Source organism: Miscanthus floridulus, chromosome 9 (assembly GCF_019320115.1).
Source record: "Miscanthus floridulus cultivar M001 chromosome 9, ASM1932011v1, whole genome shotgun sequence".
Taxonomy (NCBI): Eukaryota; Viridiplantae; Streptophyta; class Magnoliopsida; order Poales; family Poaceae; genus Miscanthus; species Miscanthus floridulus.
The window spans coordinates 41,419,079-41,440,975 of NC_089588.1; the positions used below are offsets into that span (position 1 = coordinate 41,419,079).

The 21,897-nt window shown below is 37.9% G+C and overlaps 1 non-coding gene across 1 annotated transcript; it reads left to right on the forward strand.

The window, feature by feature from the left end:
• Nucleotides 1–5,302: 5,302 nt before the first annotated feature.
• On the forward strand, nt 5,303–5,411 carry LOC136484513 (small nucleolar RNA R71). The gene has a single exon (XR_010766035.1). It is a non-coding gene; the product is annotated as a small nucleolar RNA R71 (small nucleolar RNA).
• The last annotated feature ends 16,486 nt before the right edge of the window (nt 5,412–21,897 follow it).

Genomic DNA, 21,897 nt, shown 5'->3' on the forward strand with positions numbered 1-21,897 from the left:
GTCTTCTGTTGACATTTCTTAGCATCGCTACTAAGAACAGAGTTTTAAATCTATCCCTAGCAACGGCACAAAACATGCTTGTTGGTATTTATTAATGTGTCACATCCGCGATCTACCACATGACCCAAAATATATGCTATATCTGTAGATAAACAATGTATAAGCACCGCACTTACATAATGTCGATCACTCACCCCGTGCTCAGTGGAGCGAGTGCTATACAAACTTATGCATGGATATAATGACAAACTAGCTATACTAAGCATATAACCAAAGTAGACGATGAATATTATAACAAAGAACATGAATAAGATAAATACTAATATTGTCATAACAATTGTAGCAAGCAAATAAAAGTAATGGAGATACAAAAGAGAGGGGGTACAACGATTATATCGAACCATGCTCTTGACAAGATTGGGAATCCAAGCGAAGCCTGCTTGCCTGCCTCTAGACCTAGCCTAACTAGCTATGCCCTAGATTATGGTGGAGCTCTGAGGATGATTAGGGTTTCTATCTTCTCAAATGACTTATGGCTGGGGTTATGCCTAGGGGGTTGGCAGGGGCTAGTATATATAGCCTGGAGCATCCAACGTGAGGCCTTAGATCAAACCAACTTAAAGAACACCATAGATATAACCTAGAAGGTGGTGGAGAACTGACATTGCGACGCGAAGGCTGACAATGGGCCCCAGGGGCCAAGCGACCTATAGGTGGGGCCAGGTAGCCTGACTTGACAGCCTCTCGCCCTCCGCTTCGGTGCGGAGTCCTCTTGAGTCTTTTGGAACCTTCTGGTGTTCGTTTTGCTGTGGATAAGCACAATTAAATCTGACATGTAGGTCCACCTTGATGGTTTTCTAAATAAACTCTGCAGAAAATATAGATTCACCAAAAGTCATGGAATTTGTTAGTTTAAACCCCTAAACCTTCATTGATGATTATATTTATACCCTTATACATGTTATATTGATGGTTTATAATGGTTGTTAACTACCGTCAACAAATTCCCCCAAGCTTATTCTTTGCTAGTCCCTTAGCAAAGCTAAACTTAGTAAATGGATTAGGAGTTTTAAGATTTTAAAAACATTGTAGCAACTCTTTCAAAGTACACATGCGTTCAAACAAGAATTCTCCTCTAGATTAGAATAAACCGATTTGACTTCAAACTTACCCATATTTCCTTCAACCATGGGGCTTCTCAGCCTTATGTTGGGTCTTTTGCAATTGAAAGACAGACCGATCAAGTCAAGCACTATGTCTCAAGTTCTTTGCTCAACCATTATTTTGGAGATTTTATAGATTTTCAAAATAAAACTCAGAGCTTTCATCATCTAACACTCTCAAGTCTCTCAATATATATGGTATTTATGGATCCTCACCAAGGCAATAGGGTGTTATGCCTTTCTCTTCCTACAACTAAGGCTTATGTGGACCTCATAGGAGTGGAAAAGGCATAAAAGAGCATATTTGCAATACATATATTGTAAAGTCAGACCTCGGATTCAAAGAGAGTTGAATCATACAATCAAATCAAGATGTGCATGTGTGTGGATATATGGTGGATATATTAAGTGGCTAACCTAATTCTACTATGCTCTTTGAAAACATATCTCTATTTTTGGAAATTGGAAACAACTTTGCAAGAAAACATGGGCTATCTTATTTGTCTCTTTTTTCAGGAAGACATCTGAGTACCCATTGTTTTAAATATATCGGACACTTGTCCATTTTTTTAATGAATAACTTTTTCATAGCCCCATGCCTCTTTTCTGCAATAGAATTTTTGAGAGATAGTAACAAGAATTTAGAGCATTTATTTAGTGGAAATTCCTATCAAGAATATTTTTGGTGTTTACTCCTAGTGTAGGAGTAAAACATTTTTGAGTGAATTTAGATGGAATAGCATGTTATTGCGCCTACCCCTAGTGTAGGAGTAGTGCATATTTGGATGGTGTGTACGTGATCTTGATTTTAAGAACTCGACAAACCTCTCATAAGGGTCCACAAAGCTTGACTAAACCTAATGCAAAACAAGCAACATATATATGAGTGGAAGTTTTCCTAATCTAAATATCATATATGGCTCTGGTAGGAATTTAAGCTTTGTCATATAGGAGCTCATCATGTAGGATTTTTATGTTTTTCAAAAGATAAATCTCTAGAACTTTAGTGTCACTTGGAACAAGATAAACAACAGCTCAGACCTTCTCATATCACATCAGTCAATTACCAAGACTTAGATCAAGCATATGCTACCCATGAGTTTTGAGTTCAGAGTAAATCCTTATATCAAAACTATCGTATCCAAAACTTAGGAGAATTCAGGGCTAAAGACTAGGTACTTGAAAGGAATTACGATAGAGCAACTATTCATTATTTCCATTTAAGAGATTATCCTCAGAGGCCATTTATTTATTTAGCTCTTAACAATAGAAAACTAGACACACACTTTTTATTTTGTTTTTCATAATTTAAGATCACACCTTTAATATATTTATAACTAGCTAAGATAAATTTTTATTTTGCCTTTGTTTATTATGCATCTTTTTTATTTCTTTAGCAAATATGAAACAAACTTCAAAATAGTAAAACCAAAAGAAATACTTATCTTGATACATGGGGGATGCTCCTCCCCCAAGCTGGATGTTGTCGTAGTCTTTCTTAGAGTGAGTCTACCAGCAGAAGTCTTTTTCACCCGTCCAGAAGTTATGTTCCTTGTGCAGCAAGTGTAGCGATAGTTCGAGAAAATATACTTCGGATGGATGACTTTACTCTTGATCATCCTATAAAATACTCCAACAAGAACACCAAAACTCGTGGCACAGTTTAGGATAAGGGGTTATCGGTCAGCCATTCAGAGATTTGTTGCCCTTAGAGGTTTAGACAGATTTCCTAATTGGCAAAGTTCTAGCAGGATGTCTATTAATATTTTTGGATTTTCTTATTTATATAATGCAAAAAATATGTATGTATGGTATTTTTATTTTTATGCCACCACGGTGAATATTCCTACGGGCTTTTACATACCATAGATTTATTCACATGGGGCTTTAGGCTTTAATCATGCAATGACGTAATTTTTATTTTCTTTCTACTAATGCAATACTAATGCAGAAGGGTAAACATTCTAAAAGTGAAAAATAATTCATGTAGTACTAAAAAGTAAATATGGATAACTACCGATGTTACCTCATGGCCGGGGTGTGGATTTTTAAGTCCTCTAGACATGACTCTTTTCCTATCTTGTTCATTCGTTAGGTGCATCAGCCAGTCCCGGGGATGGAGACCCTGATGGTTGCACCTCTTGTGACTCTGGTGGTGATGTTACCTTTTCTTTCCGTACCTGCTTGGTTTGTGGACTTGACTTTGGCGGAGCGGGTTCATCTTTTACAACTTCTTCAGCTTCCTCACATTCCTCCCAACTTTTCTTTGGGGATTGATTCTTTTGGTTTTGGGATGATCGATGTCTCCTCCTAGAGAGGGACTTCTTTGGGTACTCATAAGTGGTATAACTATTGAAATAACAGCGTACCTTTTTTCTAGGAAAATAGAAGTGGATTTGTCTAGACCAACATAGATGATCGTATTGGTAGTGTTGAGGAACGGTCTTCTAAGAATGGTAGGTGTATCGTGTTCTTCTTCTCCCATGTCTAGAACCATGAAGTCGGCAAGGGCATAGTAATCATGTATCCTTACCATGACATCTTTTGCTATTCCCTTCGAAAATTTGATTGATTAGTCCACCATCTGCAATTGCATATATGTAGGGAACAAAGGTTCATCCCCAAATAAGTATTCATACGCTACCTTGGACATTATGTTGACACCCGACCCAATGTTGCAGAAGGTCTTGTGGAAGATTCTTTGTCCAATAATACACTCGATCGTTGGTATGCCTAGGTCATCATTCCTAGCAAGGAATGGTGAAGTGAGGAGGTGGTCGTACTCTGATCGAAGTGTGTTGATCATGTTGATCGATTCTTCTTGAGCTTGCCTGGCCTTGTTCTTCCTCCTTCTCCTGTTCTTCTTCTTCTTGGTCACTGTTGTCTCTTCAGGTAGGTATGACATCTTCAGATGTTCGAGAGATTGCATGATACGATTCTTGAAAGAAAACTTTTCCTTTCTATCCTTGATTGTGAGGTAGATCTTGGCACTATCCGCATAGATGATGGCTTTAGCGGTGCTTAGGAAAGGTCGGCCCAAAATAATGGGTGCCCTTATGTCTCGACCTATTTCTAGAACCACAAAGTCTGTAGGAACATAAGATTGTCCCACTCGATCAATGACATCTTCAAGAACTCTCTTGGGGTAGTAGAGTGACTAATCTGCAAGCTGCAAACATATATTTGTGTACAATAAAGTATCTCCATTAATTTGATCATAAATTACCTTAAGCATGATGTTAACACTTGCTCCAAAATCATAGACAACTTCTTAGAAAATGTGAGGTCCAATGGTGATGGGATGACCGGTCTTTCTAGATCGCTCTTCTTTTCTAGCAAGGTATAGTCTATCCACCTTCCTGTTGATGGTTGTATACAGTAGTCTGCTGCATTATGAATATCAATAAGATTTGCAGTTTCTAGATCTTTTAGTTGCCCTAGAATCTTACCTTTGTCGGACGGAGGAACAGCAATAGCCAGCTGAGCTATTTGTGATTCTATCATTTTATTAAAACTATGCTGGTTCTTAATGGTAGAAGCAAAGCTATCCATTCTATTATTTATGTTCTCTAGAATTTTATCATTGGTGGCTACTTTTCTAGATAATCCCTCCATAAGTTTGGATTGACTAGCAAAAAATTCTCTCAAGGGTGGTTGATTGAAATTATTAAAATTATTTCCTTGATAGTTACCTTGGTAGTTTGTCTCTATTGCTGGTTCCATCCTTGATTCTACTGAGGATGAAAGTAGTTGTTATTGACAAAGTTCACATCCTCATGGGTCCCATGGTCGTTGTTCCCTGAATGCCCAGTGTTTCCACATACTTCACATGTCATGCGAGAATCATGAATATGCATGACTTCTTGCTTCTCATTGGCTCGATCTTCAAGCTTTTTTATCAGCAGGTCCATCTTAGCAGATAGCATGTCTACCTCCTTGAGTTGAGCATACCTCCACCCCTCTTGTGGGTTTGAACATGTTCTTCATTCCAACCTTGATTAGAGGCCATCTTCTCCATAAGAGCTGTTGCAGCTGGTATGGTGAGTGACAGGAGTGCACCTCCTGCAGCAGTATCCATAGTTTCACAGGTACTATTAGTCAACCTATGGTAGAAAGTCTGCATGAGTAGCCAATTCTCCATCCCATAATGAGAACATTCTGTAATGTAATCTTGAAAGTGTTCCCATGCCTCAGGGATAGATTCATCATGTTGTTGCTGAAAGCTTGAAATTCTCCCACGCAAAGCATTGGTCTTGCCTGTGGAAAAGAACTTTGCTAGAAAAATAGTGGAGCGGTTATCCCATGTAGTATTTTTATCCTTGTTGGCATAGAACCATTGCTTGGCCTTTCCCAAGAGTGAGAATGGGAAGAGGCGAAGTAATATGGCATCTTAGGTTACTCCTTTGATGGTGAAAGTGCTACAGATCTCCAAAAAGTGTTGGAGATGTGCACTTGCATCTTCATGTGCCTTCCCACAAAACTGGTTTGCTTGCACCATGTTGATGAGAGCTGGCTTGAGCTCGAATCCATTATCTCCAACATTGATTGTCGGTCCAATACGGATGCTAGCCGTAGTTGGAGCAGAGAATTCATGGAGAGTCCTGTTAGCCATGGCTTCAAATTCAGGTGTTAAGCTTCATCTTATATGGTTGTGTTCTGACTTTAAAGCTAGAATTTTCTTGAGTTTAACTCTAGTCCTTCTGATTAATGTTTCTAGATCTTCAATGTAGTTTGTCGGAAGGTCAAAACTGGTCATACATTACCCTACATAAGATACATAAGTAGACAAAACAAGGGTAAGCCTGTTTGAGCAGAGGTCAATGGTTATCTTCAATCACATCAATAAGTATAAGTTTATCAATACTTCTCCAGCAACGACGCCAAAAATGCTTGTTGACATTTCTTAGCGTCACTACTAAGAACAGAGTTTTAAATCTATCCCCGACAATGGTGCCAAAAATACTTGTTGGTATTTATTAACATGTCACTTGTTTAAAGTAGCCACCTATTATAAACCTATATCTCCTAACATTACTTTACTAGGTTGTCATCCCTAGTGATGATGCCAAAGATGCTTGTTGGTACTACTCAGCATTACTACTAGAATAATACTAAGTAGTTCTTTATCATTTTATGTGACTAGAAAGAATATATACATATATGAATGAAAAGGATCTGCAAGTGCATAGATAATATACCATTATAGCATTTTACCCGAGAGTATTCCAGGCATCATTATTTATATTTTTACCATATGAAAGGTCTAGCATGGACATGTATTGATAACTTATACTATTGAAGGAGAAGTAAACCATAACCAATGTTCCACTCATAACAGGGGTAAGTCATAGGATAAGATATATATATATATATATATATATATATATATATATATATACGATAAGTATTGATCAATAATAATGATAAATCACTCAGAGTACTCCTTTCTATGGCATTAGCATGGTCATGTAGAATATTAGAGGAATAATTCCTAAGTTATTCTTAATTACAAGTCAAAGCATACATTGATTAGTGCAATTATACCTAGTAGTCATTGCTAAGATCATCCTCATATCTACACATAAGGGATATTACTAAGGAAGATAAAGAACAGAGCTTGCCCTTCCTTCATAACCGGACCCTATGTGCTCCTATATTCAGGAAGTATCACATCCGTGATCGACCACATGACCCAGAATATAGGGTGTATCCATAGGTAAACAATGTATAAGCACCACGCTTACATAATGTCGACCACTCACCCCATGCGCAGCAGAGCGAGTGCTATATGAACTTATGCATGGATATAATGATAAACTAGCTATACTAAGCATATAACCAAAGTAGACAATGAAGATTATAACAAAGAACATGAATAAGATGAATACTAATATTGTCATAACAATTGTAGCAAATATATAAAAGTAATGGAGATATAAAAGAGAGGGAGTACAAAGATTATACCAAACCACGCTCTTGAAAAGATCGGGAATATAAGCGAAGCCTGCTTGCGTCCGTCTAGACCTAGCCTAACTAGCTAGGCCCTAGATATGGTGGAGCTCTGATGATGACTAGGGTTTCTGTCTTCTCAAATGACTTATGACTAGGGTTATGCCTGGGGGGTGGCAGGGGCTGGTATATATAGCCCGGAGCATCCAACGTGAGCCCTTGAATCAAACCGACTTGAAGAATGACATAGATGCAACCTAGTAGGCGGTGGAGAACTAACATTATGACGCGGAGGCTGACAGTGGGCCCCAGGGGCCAAGCGGCCTACAGGTGGGGTTGGGTGGCCTGATTTGGCAGCCTCTCGTCCTCCACTTTGGTGTGGAGTCCTCTCGAGTCTTCTAAAACCTTATGGTGTTCATTTCGCTGCGGATAAGCACAATTAAATCTAACATGTATGTCCACCTTGATGGTTTTCTAAATAAACCCTATAGAAAATATAGATTCACCAAAACTCATGGAATTTGTTAGTTTAAACCCCTAAACCTTCATTGGTGATTATATTTGTGCCCTTATACATGTTATATTGATGGTTTATAATGGTTGTTGACTACTGTCAACATCTTCTCTGCACCATGTTATTGGAGTTCGACATGTGCCTTACTTCATCTTCGATTTGAATTCATCTCATTACTTACACAAATTGAATTGAGAATTTCCTACAGAGGTTAGTCCAACAAAATATCCAGTATCTGCTAAAGCAATTTTTAGTTCAATAACCAAACTGGACTCCATGTCTAATTTGATTAAGGAAGGCATTTTAACCTAAGCACCTCGCTTAAATTTAAAAACCTTTGAAAGTATGTCGAGTACTTCCAAACCAAAACTTACTATGGCAGACAAAGGTAACATGAAAGCACTCTAGAGATTTACCCAAACAGAGATGAAAGAACACAATTGTTATTTAGCAAATTGAGTATGTCTTAAAGGTAGAGACAACCAAAATAATTTAGCAACATGGCAAGAGATGTTTTTTTAGAAGTCTTTCCCCCAGCTTGAATTTTGCAGAAAAATCAAGTTTGGATGGATGTACTTAAATGTTGCATGATAAATGGTTGGACATACCTTGGGTCATCATCCTTCATTTGCTTTAAACCTAGAATGGTTAGTGACCAAAAATACCCAAAGGAATATTTTCAAAATTATATTTCTATTCTCATTTCACAAGGGCACCATAGCAAAAGGTGAAAGCTCATGTTATCTCCCCAAAAGTGCTTGTTTTAGGATAGAAGCTCGTCCTTGGGAAACCTTCGAATTGTGTTTCAAGTTGGTGAAGTGGTTTCCCCTCCAACACCAACCTTTGTGTGCCTATCTCAAGATTTATGCCAACGAGATTTGCAATATTTGTGATAAACATATACATCTACAACCACCCTTCAACAATTTTATGAACAAGAATCATGAGGGGATTGAAGATCTTGTGTGTGGCAATGTTGGAGAGACCAACTAATGCAGGAGATTTCTCATGTGAGAATGGATTTGATGAGGTGCTCATGAAATAACTTCCATGCTCGTCGACATCATCTTCCTGCTCCAAGGTTGTTTCTTCATGAATGTCTATAGGCAGAAACATTGTCTCCATCATTCCATGCCTATGACATTTATTGGTCATTTTGTTGTCCAAGATTTCCCTTAGATTGATGACTCTCGGGTTGATCTTATCTAAAGCCTCGTTCATCCATTCAATGGCAACGACACATAAGTTCTTAATATCCTCCAGCCATTATTGTTGCTCTTCTTGGTCTTCCTTGTGGTCTTCATGACTCCTATGCTTTGGGTGTCTTAGTGGATTTCTAGGATCATCACGAGTCTTAGAAGAAAGAGCGTAAGAGGGATCATCAGGGTCAAGGATGGGTTTAGAGATGTGTTCAGATGAGACATCTAATATGGGTATAGAAGGGGAGAGAATAGTAATGGCTTCTAGATAGCTTGGCTCTCCTTCTATGGTTTCACTAGACATGCCACCCTTGTGTTCTTCCCAATGTCATATATGGGAATAAGGACGCTTTCTAATAGATCCCTTCTTGAGAGGATTTGAATTATACGCTCGAAGGTCTCTTGTGGAACTAGAAGTTAGAGCTTTTCCCAAAATCAGCATAAAAAAGATCATCCTCACAAAAAAAATTCAAAAGGTTGAATTTCTTCTTTCCTTGGAGGATTTTGGGGTATTGATGGTTCGGGATTGATAGGTAAATCTTGGGATTGGAGTGGTTGTGATTTGGCAATTAAAACTTTCTCTTCTTGTTCGGGAGATGATTCCTTCTCTTCCTCGCATTGTTCATTAAGAATGCTAGTGTAGGGAGTCTTTCCACTAAATCTATCAAGCATAGATCTTGCTTCACTAATAGACAAATGAAGGAAAGCTCCTCTAGAGGATTGATCAAGGGTTTGCGCAGAATCCTTGCGAAGACCCATATAAAAATGTTGAAAGAGCATCGATTCTGAAATAGCAAGATCCGGGCCAGTGATGATGAGACTATTAATACATTCCCATGATGTGCCAAGAGATTCTTCTTCTACTTGTCTAAAATTTAGAACCTCTTTCCGAAGGCTAACTACTTTAGAGATGGGAAAGAAACATAAACAAAATTTAGAACATAACATTTCCTAATCTCCTTGCATACTTCCTATAGTTTGACTATCCCAATGTTTAGCTCTTCCCGTCCAAGAGAACGGAAATAACTTCCATCTTAAGGTCTCGTTTGACATGCCCATGATACATAGACATGCGTAGGTCTGTTCAAACTCTCATAGGTGTGAGTGTGGGTTTTTATCGCCTTCTCTCAGGAAGGATTGTTCCTAAATTAATTTTATAAAACACGAGCACAGCTCATAGCCAGGTGTTAGGATAGGCTCTGAAGATTTTAGTGGCTTTAGGTTTGTGCTCGTGGGTTTAGCATATTGATAGTGAGGAGTGGAATCCATAGTGAAAAGGAAAAGCAAAACAAAAAAAATAAATGATAAAATGTCAAGCTAGGCTCAAAATTAATTCAGCAACCGTTTCCTCGACAATGACGCCAGAAAGCTTGTTGGTATATTTAACACACACAGATAAATCCACAAGTACACGAATACCACTATAGCTTTCACCCGGAAGTATTTCAAGTATCGTATCCATAGAGAAATGTGTGAGATTAACTATGGTCTGACTTAACTAGGGGTAGTGACTAGGTTAAGGTTTAACTTAACTAGGAGTAGCAACAAGGCTAAGGATAAATAGGAGCATAAAGAGGATAACTGAGGTTCTCTAATTCTAACTTGGGTAAGCTATGCCTTCTACTATTTAACTAGGGACATTACTAGGGAAAGACACCAGCAGAGGATGCTTTCCTTCGTAACCAGGTCGTACTTGGCCTATAGACGGGAGGTGGACTACAAAGGATCAACGATGCTATATAGTACGAGGCTATATAGTACTAATGTCACAACCGTGATCTACCACCGATCTGGAATGCAGGGTGCTTCCATGATAAACTAAGTCTAAGCACCATGCTTACACTCATGATTAATACTCTACTCCCCCAGGAAGAGAATAAAGCACTCAAAAGAGAGTCATGATCCTGATGAACAATATAAACAAAATACTTAGTTGAATCATATGTTGATTATTAGAGAAATCTCAGAAGTAAGCTCAAGTAGAACTTGATTCCACCAAGGTACAAGCCGTAGGGAGAGCACCGACAGGCTGATATCTCCTCCAAACTCTTTCCTCACTCTCTATCTCACTATTTCTAATTATAAGACTAAATCCTATAGAGGACTAATCTTCTCTTGATAGCTCTAGGGAGGATGGCAGGGGTTGGTATATATGTGATAGAACCACCCAATTTATACAAGATCAAGTATGGTTGTCCCCGTTTTAACGTGTTGACGCGCACATACTTTCACTTATATAAACCTGGTAGTCCACCGAGTGTCACGAAGGACCTCGGTAGATCCACATCACAACCAAGACCGTAATAGATTAAGCAAATACACATCGCATACATGGAGTTGCAGTAGAAATAGTGTTTACAATTGAGTTCACAAATAATAATATGTTGCCAAGTTTACAAATATGATAGCTAAAACAACATAGCTTTAAAATGGTTACAATAACATAAGTTTCAAATACACTGCTAGCATAATTAACTTCCTCCAACAATAGCATATAGACGAGAAATAAATATAGAGTCACCAAGCCCACCGACGGTTAGTCACCATCTTCCATAGGCCAAGAACTTCACCTACAACATAGTGGGATAAACCTTGAGTACTCGAATGTACTCAGCTAGACTTACCCGATAGGAGAGAAATAAAAAAAACTCTCAAGGATATGCAAGGCTTATTTAATGGAGCTGGATGGATAGCATAACTTTGCAAAAAGAGCATTACTATCATGAGTCCTTACTTTCAATCTTTTAGTCAATAGTTTAGCACCAAGTTTATTGAAGCTTATTATGGCTAACTTTACACCTATTCTAGAACAATCACTTGATTAAGCTAAAGCAAACATTAGTAACCATATCCATGTTATCATATAACCATCATGTTCCATCCAGTGTTACTATGATGAGGGGGCTCAGTCAAGTTTCTCATTATCTAGGAGAGACGACAATTTGAATTGATTGCAATCAGCTAGGCAAAATCCTAACACAAACCCACACTTCCCCTATCGGTGTCGCGTCAGGTCATCTTTGGTACAACTCAGGACTCAACTTCGTGGGTTCGATTAGCGCCGCACCCTCAGGAACCAACTGGCTGCTAGGTCATTCAGGCCTGGCCTACCCTTGGTCTCATATTCGGCTCCCCGCATATCCTTACTACCTCCAGTGTGCGCACTTGGATAGAATGACTCTCGGCCTGAGTTGACCTACTCGGCTTCGTGGTCGAAATGAGTTATCCGGCCAGCTAAGTGAGAGGCTATGTTCAAAATGACATGAGGGCCCACAATGATGTGGTCCTTAACTGACATAGACATGATAAATATGCACACAAGACCTCCATGTCCTACTGCCTCTCAATCACCAGGTCTCGTCTCGTCTTTATTTATTTATCATCACATGATTATTTTCCATGATAGCAAATATAGCCAACCGTGACCAGGTATCCACCTATATTGCAGGTGACAGGAAGTCACTCACTTCTACCGGTCTAAGCATGGCTAAGCATAGAACATCCTACTCATACTAGTAAGGGTTTAGATATTTATATATAGTGGACAAGGTAGGAAATATGCACCAACAGTTCATTCAACTTCTATCACCTAATGCAGCATACAAAAGTTATAGTTATGTGCATTTGTAAAAAGAGAGGGTAGGAGACTTAGGATGCTTCAGGGACTAGGGTCCAACACTAGGTCAGTGTTTGTTAGATGACACTCGCTTAGCGACCATTTTTGGTTCAGGCATGTACTCTCGGGATCCTTCCATCTTCTGGATCTGTCCACCAACATCATCTTCTGTTTCGCCTCCATTGTCATTACGTCCTTCAGTTCCTCGCATGGTTCATCTAGCATACCTAAATGAGATGCAAGATGCAAGTGCATGAATGCAACGAATGGCAATACGAGATGCATCACATAAAAGCATTCAAGATAAGCACAAGATCACACCAAATAATTATAGGCACCTAGAGTTATTTAACTAAATGTCACATAACATATTATGGAGATATAGCAAGTGCATCAAACATGGCACATAAGTTAACTTAAGTTTAGCTATTACAAGCATTTATCAATCAAGAACTAACTTAACATGTTTAGCCAAACAAGAGTAAGCTAAAGCAATTAACTTAGCACATGCCCAGAATCTGGACAGCAACACAGAAGGCAATTGTTTCAACCATAACTTGTCACACCCTAAAATTTCTAATTTTGGGTTGTGCATAGAAAACACTAAATAAAATGAATTATTTTAATATTTGGATAAAATTTACCAAGTTTAGTTTGAGCTAGCACAAATTTAGTTATAGAAAAAATATGAATTTTCAAAGTTTCCTAATTTTGACGGGTGTTTGGATGATATGATGTTTGCTTGTTGCTTCGTTGTGTGTTAAGAGTGAGCAAAGTCTTTAAAATACGTTAGTAGATCGATTTTTCTTCTCCGGCACGCCTTTATCTTTTTCTATAATCAAATTCTTTGCTTCTCATCTCAAGTTTTTATTGGGAGCTTCCTAAAATATTTTCTTTGTAATGCAAATCACTTCTTTTAGTTCCTCGTCCGTCAATCAATCTCTACAAACTTCTCAGGAATTTTTTTAGCTTTTTCTAGAACTTGTTCCTACTTGTCTATGAGCATAATTTATTTTTTAGATGCTCCAAATTATCTTATCATGGGCTCCAAATACTTTATTTGGGTTCCTCATATTCCATAATGTCTCTGGAAATTTCCCCCAAAATTTTAGAGCTTTCAGAGTATTTTTCGTGGCTTTAATAATAATTCAAGACTTTTCTAGAATTATTTTATCCACGAAATTAATTAATTCCGAAAATAATAAATTTCTCATTTTTCCCAACGCTCAAAGCCCATGTGCAATAATCCTAATAAATCCTAAAGGCTCATACATTTATTTACTAATGGGCTTTAATGATTATTTAGGTCCATTAGTAAATGTGGAGGGTGCAATATCAATTAGTACCATATTGCTAGTTGATGTAGATGCGGTGAATTTTTCTTCCTATATATATGTACCAATCCCTTGGGCAAAGCACACCAAAACTACCGTAAAGGGAGCCCTTAGTTTGGGAAATTTCTCGTGTAATAAATTAGATTTTTTCCTCCTCTCGCCGTCGCCGTCGCCGTCGTCACTGCCGCGCTGCCCAACCCGGTCATCCTCGCCGCTTCTCGGCCATCAGTAAGTGCCCCAAGCAACACTCTTGTTCCGTCTATCTTCTACGTTTCTATGGCAAGCCTCTCTGGCCGCCGCTTCTTTCTATCCAACTGCCAAAGTCGCGCTACATAATCACATGCCCTGTACATCAGTACATGCCAACCATGTTCTATACTGCATACATAAGCAAGCTCACCACCATCTTACCTGTTGCAAGTTACGTGCCGTTCCCCATGTAAGCATGCATATCCTTTATATTTTGGTTAAGCTCTTGATGCCGTGCACCGTGCGTGCTCCGTGCCCTGCTCCAGTTAGCTGTTCTGATTAGCTTGATGACATCACATGACATTCTTTAAAAAAACAAATCTAGAAATACAATCGAAATACACATATACATCCAATCATCCTGAGCCTTCTGTTTTTAGATCGACGCTTCAGATTAGAAGATACCCTTCACTGGCCTTTTTTGCTAAGGAGACCCTCAGCTTGCTGCATATTCCACCTGCCGTCCAGACTGAGATTAAATTCAGATTTTGATTTATTCCGAAAATAAAATTCTAGGTATTTACAAAACTGCCACTATCTTGTTTAATTCATATCTTCTACGTTTTAACTCTGTTTTAGTCCATTCAAGTTGCGTTAGATTCATAGCAACGAGATCTACGTGTTAGTAACAATGGTTACCATGTCGCTATTTCTAGAATTTCATGGTTTAAATTCTAATTTGAATAATAAATATGCAACCGAGTTTTATAAATAAAATATGATTTGTTTTACTTTAGTATTATATTTTAAACCTAAATTTGACTTAAATTATATTATCTATAAAATATCTTATATATGTTTTTATATAATGAAAACACATGAATCTAATAGTTTTATATTTTCTCCGATGAGTAAATTTTTCGGTAGATGTATCTTTTTCATCGTAGCTCCGATTAGCATGCTCTTCGCGTCTGTGTTCGTAGCGATGCGTAGAATCATGTTTCAAAATCTTTTACTTATTTTTCTATGATTGGTGTTCTGTTCTAATTTAGATCTATTGTTTGCTTTGTGTATGATTGCCTAGATGCTTGTGTGGTGCTTTATGATCATGTCCAGTCGGTGAGTTATACATGGTGATCAAGAAGAAGAAGAAGAACGTTGAAGAATAAAGCTTACCAAAGGGTCAGTGTTTAAGGCAAGTATAGCATGGGATCATGCTTGTTGTCCTATACACCTTTAATCATTTAATTTATACTGTATGTGTCTACCTTGATTACTACTAAGGATTTTCTAGCACTTTGTACCTTGTGCCTTGATACCTATGGGGTATTGCATTGGGTAGTATGATGCTAGTGCTCAACCACAACCATGATCTTGTAACTTGACTAATGGAATATGCAATAAACGTTAAAAGATGTTTTTAGCAACATGGAACAAGGGGGCTGGAGCATTGGGTTGTTTTATGGTGCTCTAGATTCCTCTCCCTAATGACTTATCTGTAAGTGATCATCCGGGACTTATAGTACAACTGTGAGGGCTATATGGCTCTAGCTTTAGCTCAGTATGAGGACCTTTTCTAGCTTATTAGTGGTTACCTTTATTGGCATAAGAATGGCTTGCCGAATCGGGTATAGTACGACCTTTGTCCCCTTGTGTATAGGCTACGCATCATTGTGCCATCGGGATGGGGGGCTCTACATCTGTTTGCCAAGTGAATCTAATAGCCCTAACTTGTTAGATGAACCTTTGAAAGGCTTCATAGTGAACCCTGCCAACCTTCCTTGGTAGTGGGTCAACAGGCTGATCACCTCGGGTGAAAGGGTAAATCACGACTCACTGTGAAAGTGTACAACATCTATAGAGTATAAAACTGGTATATCAGCCGTGCTCACAGTCACGAGCAGCCTTGGAACATTTACGGAATAGATGATAAATACTAATGATACTGATAACAAAGATGCTCACTAATGATTACTGTTTATGCTATTCATTGCTCATGTTTACCAGATCATGTGTTTATATGGGCTTGTGATAAACTTGTTGTTACTCAATTGCTAAAATCATGACTTATTAAAAATCTAATCATAGTTAAACCAGTGTCAGCCTTTTGAGCCTCATGAACCCCATGTTATATTTGTTGAGTACAACATGTACATACGCTTGCTTTATTTTTCAATTATTTGGATAAAAATCCCGGAAGGGTACCAGATTGCTAGAGTTTGGAGGAATTAGGCTTGTGATCAACCAATCCGTTGTCCCTGTGGAAGTGGAGTCTTCGCCTGAAGATCAGAGTTGTCTTTCCATTGTCTATACTCTGAGGTTATATTCTTTATACTAATATGCTATGTATTTAAGCATTGTCTATTGCTATTATCCTTATTTGTGAGATTTGTCTTTCTGGGCTCACATATGGTGTGTATCTGGTTTTGTTCTTAATACCGGGTGCTGACATAATTAGAGTTATAAGCATCAAACAAAGGTGATCCTAGACTTTATGGAAATCTTAGAAAATTATCTACAACTTTGTTATTTACACCTAGAGCTGATTCAAAGGTTAATAAGGTCGAAACACACTAACAAGCAGATTTGCACAAACTAGGACATAAAACTGATATGAAATTTAGAAGTGCATAACTGGAGATCTAATCATCCAACAAACATGATTCTTAACTTTATGGAAATATTATTAAGTTATTTATAACTTTATTATTATTATATTAAGATAATTCTACAGCTAACAAGGTTAAACAACCCAATGAAGACATCTCTGTCTAGATTTAGACAGAACCCGCCATTCCACTTTGAACAGCTATAACCAGAGTTCTAAGATAGAAAAAGTGATGATCTTGGACATTTTGGAAATCTTAACAAAATCACTACAACTATTATATTATCACCAATATATGATTCCATGTTTAAATAAGCCAAACAATATAATCATTCAGATCTGTTCAGAGCACATGCAAAAGCTGATAGCAAACTTGTAAAATCTATAACTCCTAAACCATCAGGACTAAAATCATGAAAGTTTAGGACAAGCAAGATAAGGAATTTATCTACAACTTTGGTATTCACCACATTTACAGAACATATCATTTGCATCACGAAAATATCACCACCATAGAAACTATACATGCAGCCATTTTCAGACATAAGCAAAGTGGTGCTTCACTTCATTCTTTAACAAGACCATACATGTACAACTAATCACATGGATCACAAACTACTATTAACATGGTTACTCAACATTAGTTATGGTTATCATGGAGAGCACCCTAATCATATATTTAAACAAGGAATAAGGAAAGATTAACAAGTATGCATGATCAATGTAAACACTGGTTGCTATATTCACAAGACAGCATACACAAACTATTTACACCCCCAATCATCATGAACGCGACCATACCACCTTTAGCTTAAACCTCATGCAACTAAAGTATCACAAGAATATTCATGTGATTATTTGCTACTAAGATCTCATTAGCTTTTATATATAAAAACCTATATATTATTTTTAGGTGGTGTTGCAAACATATAGTTTGGAGCTCAGATTCTTATGAATGAAAGATGTTATCAAAATATGACTATTGTACAAAGATTACATGCTAAGGTTTTATAAATTAATTACTACAATAAAAATAAGTTTTTATTGTAATAAAGCATGTGAGAGCAAGATAAATCTAAAACACACTATTTTCTGCAAACACATAGCCATATTATGTATCAATATGACATAAAAACATCATACCAAGGTAATGGAACAACATTTTCTATTTTTGCATCTTTATTTTAATTATAAATCATTTAAAACCATTTATCAAGCACTAAGCAAGTTAAATCAATAACTCAATCATATTGCATCCAATAAACCTGAAATTTTTACCACAACAAACACATGACATCAGTAGCTTATCATAAAAATTTCACAGCAATTGGAGCACCACAACTCCAGATATGAATTTATTCCTAGAAAACCCTAATTTACAAAAATAAATAAAAATAGCAAAAACTTTCTACTAACACATATCATATTATGACTCTACTGCATAGATCTACTCATATTATGACCCTACAGTAATCACCGAGAACATTCCAATAAAAATAAGAAATTTCTTTGTTCCGGTGGATTTTGTAGTACTTGACATGCAGGAGGACATGAAGACACCCCTCATTCTTGGGAGACCCTTCCTAAGCACTATGAATGCACACACTGATGTCGGAGCCAGAGAAATCTAATTCCATATCAATGGCAAGGAAGAGCGATTCGCCTTCAAGTCAAGACCGGAACACTGCTCCAATTTGGAGTGGCTTAAAAAGCAAATGCAACCAACAAGGTCTCCATCTCGAGGACCTAAGGATATACCCAAAGAATAAATAAACGGAGAAGTCTGGTTTGGCGGACTCAAAATTCCAAAACCTCACCGGGAGGTAAATCGATAGTTATGCATCTTTACTTTTCATCAATTATTTTACTTTCGCATATTTACTTTTCAACATCTGCAATAAAAAATAAAAATTTTCTCATCACAGCATTATAAAATTCAAGCTCCATGTAAATAATTTCATGGAGCGTAAAAGAATCGTAATAAATATTTACCGTGGAGGCGTAAAAATTTAAAAATACCATTCATTTATCTTGTTATATTTCATAGTATCATAAAATATATTTTTGCATATAAATACATATATATATGGTAGAAATACGGAGACACATGGGGCCTTCTCAACCACCACCCATCACTTCTACCTCCACCATCATCTCCATTTCCACCATCTCCACTCAGGTCATGTCTACATGAGATTTCCACCGACGGTCACTCATCCTTGCTTAAGCATGAAGCAATAAAATATCTAGAGAGAGGAGATGACATTTGGCCATGATGTGGGGCCATCTGGCCCCACCACTTGGTCGGCCGGCCTGCTGCTACGCCGACTATAAATACCACTCCTTCCTTCTTGCTCTCGGCCTCAACACAACTATAATTCCAGCATCCAAACTCAAAATTTTGAATTCCACTTTCATAGTTGGAAAATTCCTTTAGTAGAAGAGTTGTTGGAATTAGAGAGAGTGAAAGAGTTTGAGAGTGAAAGTGCTGCTAAAATTTGAGCAAAGATTAAGAGAGTTGTCAAAATCAAAAGGGAAAATTAAAAAGAATTAGGGTGGAAGTCATGCCAAAATCTTGATTAGAAATTCATTAAGCAATCTCAGACGACTAACCCTTGGACGATTGATCCTAGAACGACTGACTCCTAGATGGCTAACTGCTGACATTTTATCTTCCTAATCCATTCCACAAGTTATGTTGTCTCGTGTTTATTTTGCAAGAAGATGAGCAAGTTAGTAGGCAATATCAAACGTGCGGCGTCATTTCGTTCGATGAGAAGCTCGTCTTCCCGAGCGAGCATCGACTTGGAGATTGATGCTCCATCTCCCACTATCAGAGCATCATCTCGGCCATCTCCCGCTATTGGAGCATCATCCTGGTTATCCCCGCTGAGAGAAACATTCTTTTGCAAGAGAAGCAGCTCAAGCTCCGGGGCGAGATGGAGAAGAACATCTACAAGCAGCTGAAGACCCGGAGGTTCATTCTCACTCCCGTTTATGATCCAGCCCTGCTACATGCAATAGGTATGGACACTAAATTTGAAACTATTTTTATAGCTGTAGGATGGGAGAATGTTTGGGAAATTGATGAGCCGGGGTCCAAGCGTTTGACAGCTGAATTTTTATGCACGTTGCAACCTACCGATTCTAAAGTTTTATTTAGAATTTTGGAAAAGTTTTTTCTATCCCATGGAAACAGTTTAGTGAACTTCTAGGATTTCATGCACAATGTGTGATTGATGTAGACACTGCTATACAAGACTTTCTAGGATGAAATTTTGGAGAGAAATATCTAAAGAACTTATTTGCTACCGTCCCCGTACAAATGAAATTCATCACCCTACTTTGTGATTCATGCATAAATGGTTAGGATTTTCTTTTTTCCTAGAAGTGATTTTTGCAATATAAGGAATGATGAACTTAAGCTACTCTATGCCATGGTTAAGAGAAGAAAAGTTTCACCTATTCAGTTTATGATGAAACAATGGAAAGAAATCCCTGAACTTAAGGGAGATGTTGGGTGTACTTCTTTGGTCACCCGCATAGCTAAAAATTTGGATCTTTTGGAAATGCTTCCGTTGCTTACATTGATGACATTCCCCATTGGCATACCGATTATGAATATTTTGTCTAAGCTCACATGCTGAAGAAGAAAAAGATGGGAAACTTGTCATGATGTATATGGATTATACAAATGAAATCCCATTACCAGACCAAAACCTCGGTCTGTATACGGTGCCATCTTTTGTCTTTGATTTACAGGTAAAGGAAGCAGTGCCTCATCGGAGTGCTTCTACGAGACTCACGCATAACCCGCAACCCAGATACCATGGCGATGATTCGATTTAGGAGGGACCGGCCTTCACCAGCTATGCAGGGTGGGACCAGCTGGGATCTTCCCGCATGCATCAGCCCGAGCATGCTAGTTGGGAATCTTCCCGCATGCACCAGCCCGAGCATGCTGGTTGGGAGCAGCCCGCTCCTTAGCACTCTGAGAGTTTCTAGCAACAGGGCTCAAGTGAGCAATAGCAGGATGGCAACTTCGACTACTATCAGCAACAGCAATATGAAGAAGTCTCAAGTGGCCATCAGGGAAGACATATGTCCTTCTCTGCCTATGGTTACCATGACCAGCCCATGGCTATCATGAGCAGCAGATGGAGCGCCCCTGCCTCGACACCAGGTTGATGACTATCAAAGAGACACAACATGATATTCAGAACCAGCTACACCAGCACTCCTAGTGGCAAGCACAAATGGGAGAACGCATCACTAGCATCCAGCAACACCAGGAGCAGGAGAACGAGAATTGGCACTATCTATTCTAGGGTCTCCAGATCGACCCGCCTTTTTGAGAAACTGCAGCAACACCCAGCTTGGGGGAGGAGCCCCCATTTACCTAAGGTGAGTTTTCTTTCTAGTATTTTATTATTTTCTTTAGTTCATTGAATTTTTGAATTTGCTATTTAGTTTAAAAAATAACTAAGAAAACAAAATAAAAATATGTCTTTGTCTTTTATATTACTATGGTGTGATCTAAAAAAATGAAAACCAAATAAAAAGAGTGTGTATAAAGTTTGCTTTAATTTTTGTTTTTAAGAGCCAATAAACAAAAAAGAACTTGAAGATGGTCCTACATGATGGAAATGATGAATAGTTGCTCTGTTATAATTCCTTTTAAGTACCTAGTTTTCAGCCTTGAATTCTCCTATGTTTTGGATGAAATTTATTTGATATGAGAATTTGCTCTGAACTTAAAACTCGTGGGTAGCAATGCTTGATCTAAATCTAGGTAATTGACGGATATGATATGAGAAGGTCTGGGCTGCTATTTATCTTGTTCCAAGTGATACTAAAATTCTGGAGATTTCTTTTAAAAAACATAAAAATTCCAGATGATGAGTTCATGTATGACAAAGCTTGAATTCCTACCAGAGCCAAAACTGATATTTAGGCTAGGAAAACTTTCACTCATATATGCTACTTGTTTTGTATTGAGTTTGGTCAAGCTTTATTGATCCTTATGAGAGGTTTGTCATGCTCTTAAAATTAAGATCACGTACACGCCACTCACATATGGACTACTCCTACCCTGGGGATAGGCACAAAAACATGCCTTCCATCTAGATCCACCAAAAAATGTTTTACTCCTACACTAGAAGTAAACACAAAAAATATTCTTGATAGGTATCCATCCACCAAATAAAATGATCCAAGTTCTTGTTACTATCTCTCAAAAGTTTTGTTGCACAAAAGAGACATGGGCTATGCAAAAGTTATTCATAAAAGAAGAAGAAGAAGAAAGTATTGAAAAAAATGGACAAG